Source organism: Lepisosteus oculatus, chromosome 7, assembly GCF_040954835.1.
Source record: "Lepisosteus oculatus isolate fLepOcu1 chromosome 7, fLepOcu1.hap2, whole genome shotgun sequence".
NCBI lineage: Eukaryota > Metazoa > Chordata > Actinopteri > Semionotiformes > Lepisosteidae > Lepisosteus > Lepisosteus oculatus.
In genome coordinates, this window is record NC_090702.1 from 13872204 (window position 1) to 13894114 (window position 21911).

Genomic DNA, 21911 nt, shown 5'->3' on the forward strand with positions numbered 1-21911 from the left:
TGTCTCAGCGTAGTGAAATTACGTAGAAAGGAACATAATTTATTAAAATATTATTATTGTAATATGATAATATATGATGTTATCCATTCCCAAGTGTTTCTGTACCTTTTTAAAAAATTGGTCATGAATTTGAAATTGAAAAAACAGTCAAAACTTGATATTAGACCATGCATAATACAATTAGACTGGGTGTGCACTTTGAGTGCGATAAAATGTCACTCAAAACAACTTAGCTGCTTTGCTACACATTCCATGTGATTGGAAAAAGTGTTTACACTAAAGAAGGCCTAAAGAAATTGAATAGATCCCACATTGTGCATCAACACTGATCCCCAGGTGTTACTAATCAATACCAGAAGAGACAATAAAGTGTTAGAAGCTGCTTGTTTATAAATGCGTAGCAAAACAAGTTATTTAACAATAGATTATATATTTTAACATTAAATGTGATTTTTCCTTTTTGTCAATGCAGCAGGTCCACCTAACTGGGTGGTGCGGTAAGGAGGAGTTAAATACATAATACCTGAAATCTCTTTAGGAAACTAAGCTACTGACTGAGGCAAGACCAGCCCTGATGTTTAAACCTTCCCTCCCTGTTTTAGTCTGCAACCTACTGGCCATTTCACTTCTGTTCTGAACTGGCTGAGCCTGTTTGGCCAGGCACAGATATTAAACCTTTCTCGTATTTAGATATTTGTGCCCCTGATGCAGCAACAGTATGTAGGTAAAGTATGTTATAGGATGATTTAATATTCTAGACTTAAAAGCAACCTTAGTTTTACTTTAGAAAATGAATGGTTTAAATATATTTCCGTCTCACTCCTAGACTTTACCAGTCTTGACCTATGCTAAACTGAAACATCCTTCCTTGTGAGGTGATCCTCAATTACAGTGAGAAATTACCTTGTAGATAGATTAAACTGATTTCTCTAGTTTCCTTGTGAGGAATGTAAACCCTGACTTATCTGTAACTATCTCTTTTAGTCTATAGAGTGCATTTACACCACTTTCTAGTATCCTAACCCTGTATCTACACTCCAGGTATTACTGCTCCGTTACAGTGAATTAGCATGCATTAGTAAAGGTCAATTCATTCCTCATTGCTTGCCAGAATAGGCTTTGGATCCCCTGTAGCCCTGAATTGGAAGAAGAAAATGGATGGATGGTATCAGTGCTCTTTATAGTGTATAATTTTATCAACATTGCATACAAGCTTGGTGCAATATTTGCTTATTCTTCTTGTTAGGTGTGCAAAATGTCTCTTAATTTGCTTGGGGATCATTTACAAACAGCAGTTTTCAGGTCTTTCCAAAGATTCTCAATAGGATTCAAGTCAGGACTTTGAACTGACCACTCAAGGAGTTTTTAAATGTTTAGCCACTACAGTGTACAGATGTATCCTAAAAAACACTAGGTGTCCATAGGGATGCTGCTGTGGCACATTTCCAATTGTGGAATTTACCAAGGACTCCACTATTCTGAAACACTCCCAGGTGATATAACCAAGACTTAAATTTCCTGACCACTAGTGTACTGTCAGTCATAGTTAAGTGTGAGTGTAATAGTCGTTTAAAAATAAAATAAATTATTTTAAACCTGTAACATTAATAAATACCACTTTAAAAATCCTAAAATTTGTTATTTAAATCACAAGCTCAAAAGGATGTTTAGAACATTGGTGTCACGATCTTCATCCCTCCTCTAAAGGGCGCTACAACCCTTTTGTGTTTTTCTTTATCATGTTCACCTGCCCCCTGTTCCATCCTTTATTTAAACCCGTGCTCTAAAAGCTCAGGGCCCTGCATTGGAGGCTACTCCAAAATGTTATGGATATGACGTACATGTGTAACTATACACCTGAAGAAGGCTCCACGGCCGAAACGTTGTGTTCTCTTTCTTCTTTTTTTCAGCATGGAATAAACCTATTACTTGTTCCTAAATTATATAATGCTGCAGTTGATTACTGCACAGTATGATATAGTGAAAAGCACTGCACAGTCCAAAGACATACAGTACAGGGAGGTTATAGATTGTTTCTGGGAAAATTGGTCCCAGTGTGAGTGTGTTATAGGGAGAAATCATTATATAGTAAGTGGCGGTTTTGTAATGAAGGAACTTGAAAACAGCCACATTTACTAACACTTTATTCTTTTGCAATAAATAGTAGAATTCCAATTACATTTGCCATTGTATTAAGAGTCACAAGAGCTGAAAAGATTTTTATCTTGCAAGTATGTTTTTTTAAACTTCTGTAATTACCGGTTGTAGAAACCAAGAAATTCGAGCCTGGAGTGTTCGTTCATCCAGCCAAGCTTTATTGTATGCATACAAGGAACTACAAAAAGCATCATAATAGTGATAGTACCTATCATAGCTCAAAGTGGATATGGTCCTACAGAACTTATATATACTGTACATGTTTCCCTCCCTCTAGATAAATAGAAACCTTCCTTTGTCATCAGGAGTTTAGTGTAAACATTTACCATTTGGGTAAACATTCACAATTTGGGGGTAAGTACAGGGGGATGAAGGGCAAGCTGTGTAATGACAAGAAGAGCAATGAAGAGCTATGTGTAACAGTAAAAGGGACAACACGGGGGTTAGCCCAGGCTCAGGGGGGTCAGAAGATGTCAGTAAGAAACATATGCCCTCAGGCCACAGACAGGAGCGGCCTGGTGCTAGGCGGGTCTCAGGACCTCTGTACCCTCAATGCCGAGCCAGGAACAGAGCAGACACAGGAAGTAAATAGGCTACACAACAAGACACACCAGAAAGACATGAATAATCACAGGGAACTAGGAACAGGACAGAAGTAGAGCACCCTCTTGGTGTACTGGGCGTGACACTTGCTAAATAAACCTAGCCTAAAATTTTCCCAAACAAAATACTTCTAAATCTAGTATCTTGTCATATTTAATTAATGCTAACATATCTATAGCAAACATTTTGCTTAATGCTACTAGCAAACTAAAATTCTCACTGTAATTATTAGAAAACATACAAATTATCCTACAGTATGTATAAGAAGCCTCTCTATTACAGTGGTGTTAAAGATTACATGAACCTCAATATTTGTTTTCTTCCTAAATTAAATTGCCTACCATTTTTGTAACCTTATGTTTGTTGTTCTTTCTAAATTTCCATTCTAATGTATTGATTTATATTGATTTGTAGTACAGTTTGCAATCTTAGCTTACAAGTATAACATGTCTCACCTACTGTATTACTAGTAGAAGAAATATGGGCATAACTAATATGGTAAAAACAACTCTCTCGATATGCTGTTTTTATAATTATAATTGTGCCACATCAGCAACTGCTTCACTATGTGAGATGTAAATACTGCACAACACTGTGGGCTAATTAAGAAAATTAATAAGTTAATTGATTTCAGTAAAAAAAACTACATACAGTACAAAGTCATTGTAAAAAAATGTTTTTTTTCCATAGGAATTAGAATATAGCACATTAGTATTTAACGCAGTGTAATTAAGCCTGAATATAAAATCACACAAAAATCACACTTAAATTTACATGCTGTAGAGAATTGGGCCTTTGAGGGTCAATTTAATTACCTGTTATATTATGCTGGATTCTTTCAAGTGCTGCTATTTTTTTAATAGAACTCTTTAGTCACATGTACGTCATATCCATAACATTTTGGAGTAATTTTGATTAATTGGCTGGCTGTCTGTAACTTGCATAAACACTAAATCGAATTATTAGGAGGAGAGTTGATTGGACACCTGTGTTGAAATAATTAAATCTTATGAATGCAAAGCCTAGTAAAAATCAAGAAAGAGAAAAATAGAAAGCAATCAAAATGCTTTGCTGATCATGTGACCAATACTTTTTTTGCAATTAATGTTTTGGAGGTTAAGTAAGTCAATACACGATCACTTGCTGTCAGAAAAATACTATGACTCATTCATTGTGTGTCAATGATTGTCACAATATGGGCCATGTGTCATGACATCTCAACTTGTGAGGTTGTAGTGTGATGGTCTGGCTAGAAGTATCTAGTCAATACAGAATTCCACATGAATTGATCAGTGGTGACCTGACTACATGGTACTGTATTGATCAGGTCATGGGCTGAACCATGATATTACAGTATTCCAGTATATCAACAAACATTCTTGTGCTGCTCACATAAAAGTGGCTTTGTTACAAGATAAGAATCTTATGTTGTTACGACAGCTATGTTTTGGGTGCCTTATTTACCAAACCTGAGTCTCGTTGAACATTTATGGGATGAGCTGGGATCATACAGCATGTGGTTTATAAATCAATAAACAGCCACATACTAAAAAGGATCCACAACGAAATTGGACAGAACCCAGCACTACAGCATCTGTAATTTGGTGCCAACATGTCACAAATGAGCAGCTTATATTTCTTCCAACAGTGGCAGAACATAATAACAAAGCTGTGACTTCCACAGTTGATCAGTACTGTTGATGAAAAGGTAATAAAGGGTAAAGGTACGTGATCAGCAACTAAATTTTAGTCCTCTTGCTACAAAAAACTATTTTTAAAATTTTACTGTCAATACGTTTGTTAATTTGTACAGTTACAAGTTTCTTCTGATGCTCAACATTTCAATACTTCAGCATATCAATCATGACCTGAAAGTGGAATGTGTGCACACAAATGTAAAACCTGGAAGGGGCCCTCATCTGTAAGGGCTATAACAGTTAATTTGATCAATTTACATCAATAGAAGCAAGAGGAGAAATTGTCATAAATTTCTAAATATCATCTAGCAACTTGTTTCAATGTTGGAAGCATTAAAATTGCACCACAAAAAAAAGTGCAAATGACAGAAGACCCAGCAGTACTAATGAAGATGAATCAATAATTCTGTGGAATCAAAGCCAGAAGTACAAAAAGGTGATAGTGGAAGCATCCGCTATTAAAGAAACATAAACATATGGAGGGGGAGTGTCACAAGAGTTCAAATACTCATTAGAGCATGGTAAAGGTTAAGAAGAGAAGTGTCTAGTCAACCCATTTAGCCTGCGTTTTTTATTTCTTGGTTCCAACGTGGAAAGTTCAGTTTGAAGAGCTGCACCTAACCATTTACACAGACAAAATATTTGTTAAAATATTTTTATAAGCAAGTTATACTGTTTATCTGCAGCGTGCTAATTTTGACCATGTTCCTTGTCCAGCAAACACAGTGCTTTCTGATTAAATAGAGGGGAATAAGATCTGTTCACAGCTAGGGGCCAGATCTTGTACAGTTCACGATACCAGTTCTGGCCAGACAAGTTCATTTGATTAAAAGACAGACCACAAATAATTTTCATATTTTTGGAAAAATTTGTGTTTCTGTTTAAATACACCAAAGTTTGTAACTGTTGTTTTGAATATGTAGAAAAGCTTGTCTCCTTTTAGAAATTTTAAATATCTAGTTGCAGTATCTAGAAGTTGCTCTGCTCTGTCAATGTAACAGACAATAATAAAAGTAATTAATGGTTCATGTAATTTTAACATGTCAAGCTGGATCAAATCAAACTTGTTTTGTTTCCAAAATTGACACATCAGTGTAGTACACATCACAATAGCAATTGCTCAGTATGCAAAGTATGAAAGGGATTATATTTATTTATTTTCCTTTTTTGCATGACAGTTACACCTACTGTATACAACTGTATAATGGGATCTAGTGTTAAAGGTATGTTGTTATAACACATCCACTCACTCTGTTATGTTTGAAAATGATATAATTAAGCCTTATTTTTTTCACATATTTATATACCTGCTCTCCTCCCCCCAAAAAACGATACATAAACATTATTTAACAATTAAAGATGAAGGAATTGTCCTTAAAAATAATGCAGAATATTGCTGCCCAGTGATTCATGAAATTGTTGTTCCACAAGGAAATTTTAATACACCAGTGGCATCAGTACAGATGCTGGTACATGTGACTGGCATTTTCACATGGCTCAGGAGTCTGCAAAAGGTTTTGAAGATTGCCAGTGTGGAACTCCTGTAATGTTTGGAGCATAATATGAGCATATGATAAATTTGTATGTTCTAAACTTCAGTTTTGTAAAGTTCATATACAAAAAATTTTGATTTTGTTCCATGCCAAACACTCACTTTAGACATTTATGACCATCTTAGTATAAAGCCTAAAGATAAAGATAATAAATGTTTTATTGCGTTCACGTGATTTACTACAAATTGAGCACAGCTTGAACATTTAAAGCACAATTACCTTTATAAATGTTATTTTCTAAATATTATATAATTGAAAACAACTTTAAAAAGAGAATGCTTTTGGAAATCTCATACTTCAAAATGGAATATATTTGGAAATATTTGGGAAATAATTTGGCTGTATACAGTATCTGCAATCATCCATTTCTGAAAAGAATGCACAGAGATTTCCCAGTATTGCACATTTAAATAAAGGTGTTGCTTCTGACATTTAAATAATAATTTATAACAAATGTCTAAAGGTTTTTAAATGCTTCCATCTAACATGATTTTTTTTTGGAAAAGATAAATAAAAAATATATGATTTAGTTTGAAAAAGATCTACCGTAAAGTAAATATGCCATTGTGATTGATAATAAAACCTCAAAACACAGCAAAGATTTGTTAAAGATTAAATATTTTCCTACCTTTTCAGTTAGACACAGTGGTTGTTCTGTTTCTGGGCTCAAAGAGTCCATAATATACATCCCCAAATTAAAGAAGTAAAGAAGAACAGCTGTGTTAATTCCATAAGCATGTGTAGGAAATAATAATTCCAAAAGGCTGAAAGCTGTCACAGAATGAGTTTGTTAAATTGTGCTATCCTAGCTATTCCAAATCCATGGGGAACACACAGGCAGGCAGAAACTGCTGGAGCTGCCATCAAAAAGGGAATCTCCTGATGTCTGGCTTACCTCACTTCAAATTGAGTCCTGTAAAACAATCCTTGTCTTTCACAACCTGAAACAATACCCAGTCATACAAGGAGGCCAGAGAGAAAAGAATACAGTCACTGTACACCATTATCCTGAAAGCTCTCCTTTTCAGTATCACCTGGGTCAGCCATCTAAAAGGGGCCCGGATTATTTAACACACCATGAATCTCTTCATTAGGATGTTATTGAAGCAAGATGTCTTACACAAATGGGTTTTTCAAGGCTGTCTACTTAAATGTTTTTTCCCCTTTCCATTTTTTTCCTCCTTTTTTATTTCCTATTCTTCATTGATGGTTAAAAGTATTGTAGGTGTAGATTCTGAATAGGCAACCTTTGTATTTCATATGAGTCATCCATTTCTGTTAATCGCCTTTTCTCTTTTTAGTAACTAAACATTGATTACACAGAAAAGCATTTAAATAACCTACTTTTAACACTCCCCAAAAGAAATAATAAGTGGACATTTCTCAGTATTGTGAATGTTCATTGAAGCATAAAGTCATTATGTCATTAAACTATTTTAGAATTCTAAAGTAATTCTATATAAAATTATCTCTTTTCTTCTGCTGAGCTACTCTTCAAAGCCAGTTGCTCATTGATAAACTGACAGAATTTTTCAGAACTTTGAGTGAAAAGAGTTGATATCCTCAAAAGCTTGAGTTTGGATTAAATCATAAATGTGACACATTCGTCAGTTGTATATTTCAAACCTTTCTCTTGACATCAGGTTTCTGTTTGACACTGGATTCTTGCATTTATCCAATTGAATAATGCTATTAAACATTGGGTTTGGAATTTGCAATTTTGTGTATGTGTCAAAGTGTTGATACCATCCAGTCCTTAAAGGGCAAATTGCTTCTTTTAAAAAATGAATGCTGTATATAATCTCCTCTGCAAAATGTCAAATTACATATCACCATATCAGGTCACTCAGCTTCTCTAAAGCAGTTTCTCAACTGTCTGATGCTGTGAGCAATAAAGCCTTGGAGTGCTGAAAAAATGAAGATCTTTGATAAACCATTCGGGAATGGGCACATTCACCTTATCATAATGCATTTGGTCATTTGAAATGACTTTAGAAATTAGAAATTGGGACAGTAAATTCATAAAGTACATTTTAACTTGTGGCAACAATGTTTAAACTAAAGAATTACATGTTGGGTACAAATTTTAGGAAGGATTCTCTGTGGACTTAAACAAAATAGACAGTTGATTCACACTAGCAATAATGTAGCTGATGAGTCTCTCTATAAATATTTAGTCTGTGACACAGACCAGGACACTGCTGAACTGGATCCATTCTCAACCTCCCTTAATGATGAATAGTCTAACAGGAGTCCTCTCAGTCCAGTATCAGTGAACTGCAACTCTTTTTACTAATGTCCTTTTACCATGTGTCAAAGGCTTTGGTCAGTCACCTAAGTGGGAAGTTGCAGGGTGTGGAGAAACACTACACCTCATGACATCACAACCAATCACTCACCATTAATTTGTTAAGGTACTTCACAACATGCTCCAGTTGTCTTTGCTCTTTCAAACAAAGCTTGACAAACTAACGCAAAAACCTTGTGGCTGAAACTACTGTGTTTCTGAGTTCGGGATTACTGTAAACTTTTGTCCAAGATGCCACATTAAGAGTGAGCTGATATGCAACAGAATTCTGCGTTGGGTGCTCTCTATGCAGCAAGAACCTGTGAACCTCCCCATACATAACAATTCAGCACTTTTTTAGCTTCCTCTATTTTTTTATCTAACCTTTAAAATCTTACACCTTGGAATCAAGATATAAGCCAAATTAAATATAAAATCTGTATATTTGTATTTAAATCTATGTTTTGTGGACCAGTTCACCCTTATGTTCTTTTATATTTTTACATTATGCATTTTTTGTTTTTTTTTGCCTGGACTATAACACCAATATTTTGGACATGATTAACTTTTAGTTGCATGCACAGATGAAAATACATGGATTTCAGAGAATACTGATCCTTCCATCCATTTTCAATGACCACTGTACCCAGACAGAGTCATGGTGATCAATACCTTAACCCAGAAGGCTTGGGGAACAAGACAAGACAACACCTGGGATTCATGCACACATATGGGAACAATTAAAAAATCCCAATTAAAATGGACATCCTTTGGTTGGAAGAAATCTAAGTACCTTAAGAGAACCAACTTGGTCAACATTTGAACTTTATCTAGTAGGTACCCCTGTCCACATCTAAAAGAGCCGAGGGTCAGTACTAACCAGCTGGACACCTGAAAAAAGGTAGGGTTAATAAGGGAGCAACCCATCATTGTAGCCATCTAGACCCACACTACGGACAGTGAGAGGTTGAACAGGGAAGCCCAGATGTGACTAGTGCCTCCTGTAGTGGGTGAAGGGAAGAGATGAAACAATGGATATAGGTACAGTGGGTTGGACACTTGACCAGAATGGAGAGATTAGAGGGAAGGGTGGGGGCAAAGGTGACATGAGGACAGTGGCAGCAGTTGCTCAGTTTCAGGAAGGCTTGCTGACATTAGAAGACCTTAAAGAAAAAAATCCAGATGTCATGGTGGGCTCAGAGCCTCTTATTTTCAGTGGAGTGTTGAGGTTGAAGAGGCGATATAAACACAGTCATTTTTTATTCAAATCAAAAATGATTTGAATGATTTTTGGTTGAGGTCTTTGCTCCACTGCAGGACAGGCAAATACAGATGATTGAAACTGAGTTTCTGGTGGTGGTTTACTATGGTTAATTTAAACTTCATGGTAAATCACTATAGCCTTCATCAAACAGAGTACAGGATAAAAAGACAAAGAAAAGGAGAGAAAGAATTTTTTTTATTGAGCATGCACATTTTATTTCTCTTGTTGGCCATCAAAGTATTGTATAGAATTTTGGGTTCTGGGTTTCTCAGTCTGCAGAAAATAGACCTCTTAAATTCTTTATTTTGTATATAGTGATATATATATAGACAGTATAATGTTGCATGTTGTTCAATGTTGTGAAGTTGTGTTATTGTCTTATAAATAAATTTGTGTCCATTCATGTTTGCCTCTCATTTTATTATGCTCTTGCAAAAGCTGTGCCACAGAATAAGAAAAACTCACAGGCCTCAAATTATACTCACTACTCAAATATTTATTTTTTAAATTTGGATATTCTGATGTGTTTATTCCAATTCTTTTATTTCCCATTCCCCTTAATATGTAACAAAATATTGAAAGTTTTAATTGTTTGTCCTCATTGTTGCACTACCTTATTACTTAAAATAAAATGTCTCCATTGTTAAAGCCAATTAGTATCATCTGTGTTGTTTTTCTGTGCACTTTATCGTAGCAGACATACCTGTGGGCATCCCTCCTGCTGATCACTCAACAGGATACCATTCTGAACAGCACTGTTAGAATGAAAAATGAAATGATTAAGGGGGGATGTTAAGTTTTTGTGGAAGTTATCTCCTCTAAGCAATGAGGCAGTTTAATGTATCTAGAGATAGGCTCACTTTCACATTGCTCTTTTTAATTAATTTGTTTATGGTTCTAAAACATGTATTCAATTAATCTACTTAACAAAAGTGTACCTCTAAGTGTGAAATAGTTTTAGTTTTTAGTTCATTTCATTTTTTAAAATGTAAAACAAAAACACCTTTATGTTTTGATGTGCAGGGTGGAAATTAAGAAGAGGCATTAGGCATACAAAATGGAGCTTGGTGCTGTGAAATAAATGGTCCTACTAGAGATTCATTCGTTGGTGTATGTTGTCCAAAATATTTTCTTTTCTGTTATGAAGAGGGTAAAGTTGAAAATAACTTTACCCTCTTTACCCTCTTTTTGAACTTTAAACTCAAGAAACTCCCATTTTTCCGTGTCAATTCATTTTTTCCTGAGGTGGAATAAATGCAAAAAAAAGCCACACCCTTCCCTACAGTTCATGACATTATATTTCTGTTACTTTCCCATGACTGACAGTGGGACTACCACTTGGAAAAAGTCTCACAGTGGGTTCCAGCTTGTGTATTTGACATGAGATATAGCATTCACTGGTAGAGATAGTATCTGAAATTCACTCATCTGGATGTTTTACAGTACATACTGTATAATCCCACAGCAATTTGAGCTTGATAATAATATATAACTATGATTAATAATGTGCACAGTACATGACCACTGAAGGGATTCAGTGCAAGAAAGACTGTCCTCTAAAATGCACAATGTGTTAATCTCTGGAGTTTTCTCTCTTTTTCGTTTGCTGATCATTATTTTTTCATAGATGTGCGTCTTCAGTTTTATATTGGAATGCATACAGTAAAGCTATTTCAGGCATACAGGCACAGGTCCAAAGAGACTTAAGCCACAGGGCTGGGGGATGATACAAGCAATGATGGTTTTGAAAACAGCATTAGTTACAAAACAAAGTAAGTGCAAGAATGGTATTTTATAAATAATTCTTAGATTATATATCAGGCACCTGTTATAGTGTCTAAAATTCTAAGATGGTTTACAGTATATGTGTTTAGGTAATGTTGTATGTAGTTATTTGCATACAGAAATGTTTTTCTGTTAAGTCTCTAAAACACAAAGAAACTGAAACATACAAAATGTAACATTACAGGTGTGAAGAAGGCTCCACGGCCGAAACGTTGTGTTTTCTTTCTTCTTTTTTTCAGCATGGAATAAACCTATTACTTGTTCCTTTACAGCCTATGTATGCTGATTAATGTATTAAATTAATTTAATTACATTATTTAAATTAAATACATTAATTAAATACTAATTATTTAATTACTTAATGTATATAATGTACAGTATTTATATAGAATTATACATTAATGTAATTAATAATTTAATTACCCACCTGAACTACTATGTAGTAAAATATATGTATAATTCTATATAAATACTGTACATTATATACTGATGGAAAAAAGAAACAACATTTTCTGGAATGAGAATACTATAGTTATAGCTTTTGTAATTTTACAAAAAGTTGTAAATTTGTTTTCAGCCCTCTGACCAGCAATACAGCTTGTCCAGTGAGGCATTGCAATTTGCTAATCACATGACAGCTCGTTAGGTGCACTTTTACCCAATGAGGCCCAGGTGGAACAACGGCTGATCAGGTTACCTTTGAAAAGGTCTTAATTCAAAGCTTAGGTCACTACAAGAAAAAGGCCACACTTAGTCGGTTTTCTGTGCATTCCATAATGCCTCAAATTTCACCAGAAACAAGACAGAGTGCTATTGGCATGCTGCAGGCAGGCATGCCATGTGCCAGCATTGCCAAACACTATGGAGTAAGCCATTCCACTGTGTCCAGACTGCAGAGAAGGTTTCAGCAGACCGGCAGGACAGATGACCGTCCAAGATCCAGTCGCCCTCAAGTGACCACACCAGAGCAGGACTGACACATCAGACTGGTCCATCTGAGAGATCGTTTCAGATCTGCCGGCCGTACTGCTGCTGAAACGGCCGGCAGACACAATGCCCGCGGTGACAGGACAGTGAGGCTCCATGCTGCTGGTCTAAGAGCAAGGTGACCTCTCAGAGGTCCTCTGCTCACACCTCCTAGACGTCAGACCCGACTGGCTTGGGACAGACAGAGGCTGCGATAGACTCACCAGCAGTGGCATCAGGTCCTCTTCACGGATGAGTCACTCTTCACTCTGTTCCACACAGATGAGAGGGCCACAGTGTAGAGCAGGAGGTGTTGCATTTCTTTTTTTCCATCAGTATACAGTATATAAATTATATAAGTGTATGTTTAATTATAGAAATACCCATGAATACCTTTTTTATAGAAATAAATCCCAAATTAACTCATAGTAGGTAACATACTGTAATAGCAAGTGTCTTCATTCCACCAAGAACAAGATATTTGTGAGCTGCAATGTTTAATAGGTACAGTAGATTCCACTGATTAAATCAGGAAATCTTGAGTCTCCTGATCCACACATCAGAAAGTAAACAACCCTTAGTTTCAGAACATATTCTACGTGATAATTTCATCTGGTTGATGGAATGGTAATCTAACCGAAAGGACAAGGCTGCAGTTGCCAGAGGTGACAAACATACCCACGAGCTGGTTAGAAAACTCCTTCATTTCATGGGGAATGAACCGAAGAAATGTGCAGGTATTACGAAATATTTTAAAAATCCGAACAAAATTAAATGACTATCCACAGCTGGCATAGTTTTTTTTTCTATTTCTGTTAACACTTTTCTAACTTTCAATGAAGTTTCGCATTAATATTTTCACCTGGCTGCAAGTGAACTTGACCAACTGAAAATTGACATACCTAGTATGTATTCATTGCCTTTAATCAATCAAAAAATACATTTATGAGCAATTTGATTATGATTATGTTCACATTGTACTGAAGAAGCTGGACTTCATAAGGTTATAGTAGTTCAAGTAGGTACCTGTGTCAGCATACGTAGGCTGCAAAGGAACACGTAAAGGTTTATTCCATGCGGAAAAGAGGAGAAAAGAAACACAACATTTCAGCTGTGGAACAATCAGGAACGGCACCCATAGAAGGCTTTTCAATACTAAATAAAATAATTAGTATACTCTTTTGACCAACATGACCATTCGCATGTGCAGCAAAAATGTTTTCTGTGCTGAGAATTCCATCCTTAAGTTTAAGAGAAAACAACTGACCTGAGAGGGGACTTGGATGACATACCCATTACAGTTCTAAAGAAATAACAAATAATTGATCTTCTCCCATTCAGAAATGTTTTAATACATTTTCAGTATCCAAAGTAGCCCAATACTTTTTTTCCCCAGAAATAATCTTCCACCCAGGCCATGCATAATCTTGCCAGTTTGAAGTCCCCCCTTAATAGTGAATAAATTTTTATCTTCCTGATCATGTAATTTCTGCACTTCAGTGTTGGATTATGTGTCAGCTCCACAATAAATACATATACTGTAAGTACAGTAGATATAAGTAAACATTGCATCATTTTTTCTATTAATATGATTTTTCATAAATCTTGGCCAACACTTTAGGTTGTATAATGAAAAGTCTTCCGGGATTTTGGCTGCTTCTAAAAGTATAATTGAGCAAACAATCATTTAGTAAAGAAATCTGTATAATATGATGGTTTATTATTGCTGTGCAATCTGTAGTTAAATATAGAAATCTGCATAGCAGGTTCCATAGCACTGTTTAAAACAAGGAACACTTGACTTAATTCCATTTCATACAGTATTTTATATTTGTTTCCCTCTTGAAATTGGAAGCCAAAAATAATAGCATCTTATTATTTATACTGAAAGAGGTTGATAAAATGTTATCTGAACCACTTCCCATCACAATATATTTAAAAACAGAACAAATGTGCATATTTTGGTAATTTCCTCTTATTTGTGAATAAGATCTGTAAATCTAAGTTACAACGTAAAGCACAATTTCCAAAAACCACAACCAGGTGAAACAACATTAATTCAAAGTGTCATACAAGGTTATTGATGGCTGCTTTAATATGTTGCTTAGCCTTATTATTATAAGCAACAGGTAGAGCTTGTCTTTAACTTATACACTGAAATATAAAAAGAAAAAATACTTTTCAGCTGTGAAACCTGCAGTCTCATACCCGAATAAGGCTCTATAGCTGAAATGTTTTTTTTCTTCTGATAAACTGAAAAATCAACGAATGAACAATCTGAAATGGCTCCCAAGTAGCACAAACAGTAGAGATTGTTGCTTGGTTCCCATTGGTGACCTGTAAATCCAAAAATCAGTGATTTAAGGAAAATTAACTGGAATTTTAAAAATAAACTTACATTCAACTTGTGCTGATAAGGGTGTAGTAGTGCTGAATAAACACTTGTTTGTTATTTGAAAACTGTCCAAAAAGTATTTGAAAAAAATAGTGTTTACTTTAAAGTTTGAGATACAATGTACTGGAGGTAATTTTGTAAATTTCCTATGAATTCAGAATTCAATATGTTCAATGAATTCAATCTAAAAATACTTATACAGTATAACATACTGTAAAGCAAAATGTACTTAAGCCGCACAACAGAAAACTTAATGATATAAAATGCTTGAAATTAGTATTAGTATTTTATTGTTGTTCTTTTTACACAGTATCTTTTTACACAGAATTGTAAATAACATACAAAAAAGTTTCAAATATGTATTTTGATATGAAACAAACCTCAAATCAGGATTGTATTTAATTGGTTTATTTTATATATATATAAACATAAGTATTATCCTTATGAGTAAGTTCTAAGTTCTAATTCCTTTACATCCTTAACATAATTCATGTTTTGTATCTGCACTGTCCAGGCAAGCACGAGCACAGTCCCTATACATCTAACACCTTTCCGATTGAAGAGAAGACCTGGAATGTCTCAGTCCTTTCAGGGGACAGTGGCAACAATACACCACTGCCTCCAGCTCTTTATTATATAAAACAGCTCAGGACTCTATCAATGAGATCTTGCTATTTTGACACCAAATGAGCATATTGCAACTCTTCCTATTAACATTTTTTTTCTTTGCACATATGGCAGTATGTATACTTTGCAAATTGTTGCAATTAATATGCAAATTACAATATGCTTACACTGCTACTGGTTCATAACAGTACACATGATTATTATATACAATATGATCCTGATTTTTACCACATAAACAACTGCTATAAAAAAGTAAAAGTACACCATTGTTAAGACTTTGCTTAGCACAAACATTGCCTTGCAAATGGCTTCCTATGGTGTTCTATATTGTGAAGTTACTGTACAAACTGATGCATTCACATTCATATTTTTTTACATAAAATTACATTCAGAACCTGAAAGCTCATACTGAGTATGACCAAAGGTAAGATGAGGTACATTTATGTCAGCAAACTCTTAAATATGCTCACACATAAATATTCAAATGAACTCCAACCAATGAATTACAGTTCCAAATCTGTTTGGGTATGTCTCACCAGCTTAACTTTGCTCAGTAGCTTGCTGCCAATTCTTCTTGTCAGATTTCCTTAAATTCTGTCTTCTTGTTTAGGGACTGATAACGTTTTTCAGTTGTCAAGTCTTACCATAGATTATCAATAGGATTTAAGTCAGGACTTTGACTGGAGTGCTCAAGGGCATTCATGTTCTTATTATTAAGCAACTCCACTGTAGCTTCAGCCTTGTGGTATACATTATTGTCCTGATGCAAATTGAATTTTCACCTCAATTATAAGGGTTGCACAGACTTAAACAGGTTTTCCTCTAGTATTTGCCTGTACTTTGCTCCATCCATTTTTAGTCAATTCTAACGGTCTTTCCAGTACCAGACGATAAGAAGCACAACTATAACATAATGCTGTGACCACCAAGCTTAACAACAGGATTGATGTTGACTGAACAATTCACTATGGTGGGTTAACATCAGATGTAATGCTCTGCATTTAGACTAACAAGTTCAAGTTTGATTCAAGTTAATTATATTATTTGCTGTTCTGAGGCGTGATGTGTGTGATGAAGATGGTCTGGATGGAATGGAGTTCTGTACTAGTGATGGCCTCAGCTGTCTCCACCACCTTCTGTAGTTTTTTTTAATGTTCATGAGCTGAGCAATTACCATACCAAACTGTAATGCATCCAGTGAGAATATTTTCTACAGTGCGTCTCGTTGTCTTTCAGACTGAGCCCTTTCCATCTGCGGGTCAGCTGGTTTCTCTTATCGGCCATCTTGGTCAGGTCTAAGTCAAGTAAAGTGAGCAGATCATTCCTAAAATACCTGTCCTGGATGACCCTGCCTCTGGTCCTCTTACAGCGGATAGACATCCTTGATGGTAGTGTAACAGTGGTTGAGAGTGTTAGCATTTAATGTGGGGCAGGAGAGTAGTATTTGTGATGTATTTTCTTAAAGTTGACCTGTCCAAGATGAATATAGATAGCATCAGGGTTTGCAGTTTTGTTTTAATTACATTGTATAGTTTGTTGAGTGCAAGTTGGGTGTCTTCTTGAGGTGTTATGTAGTCACGATGACTGAAGAAAACTTCCCTGGTAGGTAGAAGGAGCACCTCTTTGCGGCATCTCATCATCAGGTATTCCAGGGGAACAGAAGTGAGAAGATCACCACATCTGAACACCATTAAGTATTTCTCAGAAAGCATACACCACTTCCTTTCCCCCTGCCATACAATATATGGAAAAGCCGTCAGGATGGATGGCAGGATCCAGTGAGCCATGTCTCTGTGAAACAAAGCGCACAGCAGTCCCTCATCTCCTGTTGATAGAACAGCCTCACTCTGAGTTCATCCAGCGATTGGACGTTCGTTGGAAGTACGCTGGGGGCTGAAGGTCGAAAGCAGTGCAGGTCATTCAGTCTTACTATGAGGCCTCCGCGTCTGCCACACTTCCTCCTTCCACGTCATTCATTTCGCGTTTCGGTGCTTTTGTCTTGAAGCATCAGGTAAATCGCGTGGGCTGTAGACAAAGGAAGGTAGTCTGGATAGCTGTTCTAGCTCTGAAAAACGAAAACCTACAGTATGTCTGAAACTGTTGATCTAATGTTCAAAAGAGCATGTCGGTCGTACAAGATTACTGCAGGGATAGTCTGTACCTATAAAGTTAACAATTACAACACATAACACAACATAAAGTAAAATCTGTGATGAGCTGCACACAAGAAGTCGCCTATCTCCGGTGCCATCTTTGATTCCTTTTTCAGTTTCAAATTTGTCTTGTCTGACCACAAAACATTTTACCACACATTAGTGGTATCACCTACTGTAGGTGCTTTATTGAAAATCACATGTGGGATTTGAGATGGGTGTTTTTCAGGTCCACACAAGCCTCTTTTGTGGAGTGACCACATTTTTGTTGGCCAGTGGAACTTTTCACCCATTTCAGCAGCTGAACTCTCTTTCAAAGTCACAGTTGGTCTCACAGTGGCATTCCGGTTTTTCATCCAGTTTGCTTCCTGCTTCTTAAAGAAAAACTTCAACATACTCAAACAGATATTATGGGTTCTTGAATGTTTCCTACCCTTGTCCTGATCTGTGCCTTTATACAACTTTATCCCTGAGTTGTTTTGAAAGCTCCTTGATTTTAGTAGCAGAATTTAATTAAGGTTTCAATGGTTATGCAATCATGAATTTTACATTTTACTTTCATCGTATTTATTTTTTTATTTCTACATTTTTGTTGTACATTCATGTACATTATGATAATATCAGCTAAGTCAGTTATTACTAATTTGTTTTGACCAGGCAGAGATCCTGCACCATCCTTGGATGTTTTATCAGGCCCTTTACTGACAGCATGTGCATCACAAGAGCAGAATTTACACCTACACCTTTCACTCCTCTCTATTATTCAATTATCCATTATTCAAATATCTCCATTATTAGGAATACGTTTAACAACCAAAATGGTTATATCCATGGCAAAACATCAGAAAAAAATAGTATCATTTAGGCAGTTTTCAGAAGAAAACAAAGAAATGTGTAAACAACCATAATGTCAACATCTTAGTGATGAAATGTTGAACAGGAACATGGTGTACTAGAAGCTAGTCGCTCAAGCAATGATGTTGCTTCCATCCTGATTATAGTCTCAGACTTAGTTTCTCCACTATAGCAGTTATAAACAAACACCTTTAATATCAACTGGGCACATTGCAGAGGTCAAGCACAGTCAACAACAGCACAATATATGCTTGCATTCATTTCTCCCATTCCAGCTAAAAAACAATGCTAAGGCCTCTTGATCTATTTCAATACTAAAATATGTTTATTCTGTTTTCAAACATTTTTCAATCATTTCTAAAGCTTCACTTCAGCCGATGCTGTTTTTTAGGTGTGGAAGCAGTAATTGTGAATTCATTGCACTTGTTTATTTCACTAATAGCACCTATACATACTATATGTATTTAGACCTGCTCAATAAAACACTGTCTCCACTGGTTTTTGATAAGCAGTCTTGGTTTAATCTGCCTCACCTGTTTAATCTATGCAGGGGAATTCCTAAATAATGTTAAAAAAATATACAGTACATGTATTAAAATAACACTATATGCATCAAATGTGCATTTGTGCAAACCTGGTGCAACTTTTTTCTTTCTTAGATTCAAGTACTGAAATTCTTCATACAATTTAACACTTGTTTTTCTCCAGGGTGATACTTTCATAGTTATTCTCAGCATATTAAGAGCACAGTGTACTCTAAAAGAAAACGTTTAGAAAAATCCCCATTATTACCTTATAGATTAGCCCAAGGAATTTCTATTCCTACAGTTCCTTAAACAGCTGCTTGGAAAAAAGACAACATATTTTCCTTAAGTAAGATATTCCTTAATAATTTATAAGATATGTTACGCATGTGGCTCTGCATGAAAACAGTTTCTAACCCACTGAAAATCAATATTCAATTACTCTGACCATTTTATTATTGAAGACATTGTTAGGATTAAATAATTACTGTAATGCTATGCACCACAAACCAGTAAGCACACGATTGCTTTGTGACTGACTGCACTCTGATCTTTTCTCCAGTTCTGGCCCTGAAAAATTCACAGTTAATAAGCGTTCAATTGCTTCTGTAGTTTAAAGCTGCTGTGTAAGAAGCATAATAAATAGAATAGAAGTCAAATATCTAATTTAAAACAGCAACATATCCCAAATTTAACAAGAACATTATATAGACATAATACTCAAAAGATGTGTCTGCAAAAAGCTCCCTCCCAATTTCAGTAATTAATGTTTTTGCATGTTGACTAATATATAATGTTAATTTACTTATGTGGTAAATTTGCAGATTTCTGTAAATGCAGTACTTCATTATAATGAATGAAATTGTAGAAAAAACATTGCATGTGATGATATCTGAGCATGATGGCTATGAATAACTGAGAGGCAGCTTAAGTGTCTTTAGAAATAAGCACATGCAGAGACAGATGGAGTTGTCACTTGTGTGGCTGTAAGTTATTGATTAAATATAGCTGAAGGAAACAATATAGTAGATGTGCCGCTATGCTTAAATTGCATCTAACAAACTGTAAAGCTTAAGAAACCATTCTTGGTCACTCAACATCCTTTTCTGTTGAGTTACCTTGTCTCAGCACTATTGGGAGAAAAAGTCAGTCCTTAAAATTACCCCACAGCTTAAAACTAGTCCTATATGCACATTAACAAGAAAATAAATGGTTTGTTTATGGGGTACGGAATTAGAAGTACAGGACTGTGTTTACATATATTAAATAATTGTGGACAGTGGATTCTAAGTGCAAGTATTTCAAGACTGCAACAAAGTGCTATAAAGAAAGGAGAATTCTTTAAGGGATGATCATAAGAAATAATGTCACACTTGTTTTAAACTTTTAAATTGTTACTTTAGAATGTATCACCAGACAGATACCGGCATCTGTCTGGCACCTGTCTAGTCACTGTGTCCTGTGTGTTTGGTTTATTTGTTTATTTGTCTTCATGACCAACCCCTTTTTTAATGATTGAGGGTGGTGTGTGATTGTGGGGGCCCCACTGCAGATCTGTTCTGCTGCCCGGAGGGTTGGCGGCGGGTCCCTGCACTGGAGAAGCCTGTTGACCTGCAGCAGTGGAGACCTCTGGGTGAAGGGCTGTTAGCGGTGCCAGTATGTGCGGGGTGGGGTGCACTGTTGGCCCATCCCGTCCCCGCCTGTGCTGGGCTGTGGGTTCGTGCTGGTGCTTTCTGCCAGTGTAGGAATGGCCGTGCGTTTTGTTCTGATGACCCCTCTTTTGCGGGGGCCGTGTGGCTTTGTTCCTTCTCTCTGCAGTTATCTGCCGCACTCCGCCAGACACATCTTGTACCTGGTGCCCGTGGGCTCCATCCTGGTCGGCCATCGGGACCACTCAGCTCGGGATCACCTCCCATTCACCTGACTCTAGGTGGTCGCGTGGCGGAGTCGTTCATCTGATCTTGTAATCATAATGTAATAATAATAGTGGGCAGGACTGTGGACGGTGGCCATTGGCGATGTTGGGGACCTATATCCAGTTTGGGATGGGAATAGGGGAATGTTGTCTAGATGTTGTGAATTATTTTGGATGTGTTGTTGGAGGGTTATTTTTTTTGGGGGGGGGGAATCTGTCTGTATTTGGTTGAAAATAAAAAAGATATTGATTGGTGCATTCTGACAAGCAGTCTAGGAGAACACAGATCCAAAACAAGAAACTGTCACAGATGTCGGAAGGGACGAACCGTGGAATGGCAGGAGAGAGAAAATGACCCTATGTGTAGCGGCAAGAAGGGGGTTAGCCCGGGCTCAGCTGTTCATTAAATGCCGTATAGAAACCTCTGCCCTCAGGCCATGGATAAGAGCGACCTGGTGCTAGGCGGGTCTCAGGACATCTGAACCTCAATGCTGAGCCAGGAGCAGGGCAGACACGGGAAGTAAATAGGCTACACAACAAGACACACCAGAAAGACATGAATAATCACAGGGAACTAGGAACAGGACAGAAGTAGAGCACCCTCTAGGTGTACTGGGCGTGACAGAAACCATGTAGCTTTTTGAAAGTAATGGACCAGTTTGGATGTGCCCGAGGCAGTTGGTTTGATCTGTATTTTAAACTGTCTGGTGATTATAATTGCACAAACTAGATTTAATTTTTATAAATGTTTAGTGTCTGGATCTTCATTAAATAAAAATTAAAGATGGACTGAGGAAGGCAGGAGTGAATCTTGGCTGCCTGCAAAATGTAATAAATAAAACTAAATCAGACATTGGAAGCAAAACTTCTAGGAATAGACAACAAAAAATAGACTTTTTTAACAGATTAATGCAAGTTAGTAGAAATCATTCAAATATTATTGGGAAGCATCTTCTAAGACAGTAGCAATCAATGTTTCGATAATTTTTAATTAGAACTAAATGCATGTGACTATTTGGTGATAAAGGAAGTGAAGTGATAAGCAAAGTATATTGCCAAATTTTAATCCTCTTAATTATACAGCTCTCCATACAAAACATTCCAATGTTTTTCAAAATAATCCACATTTT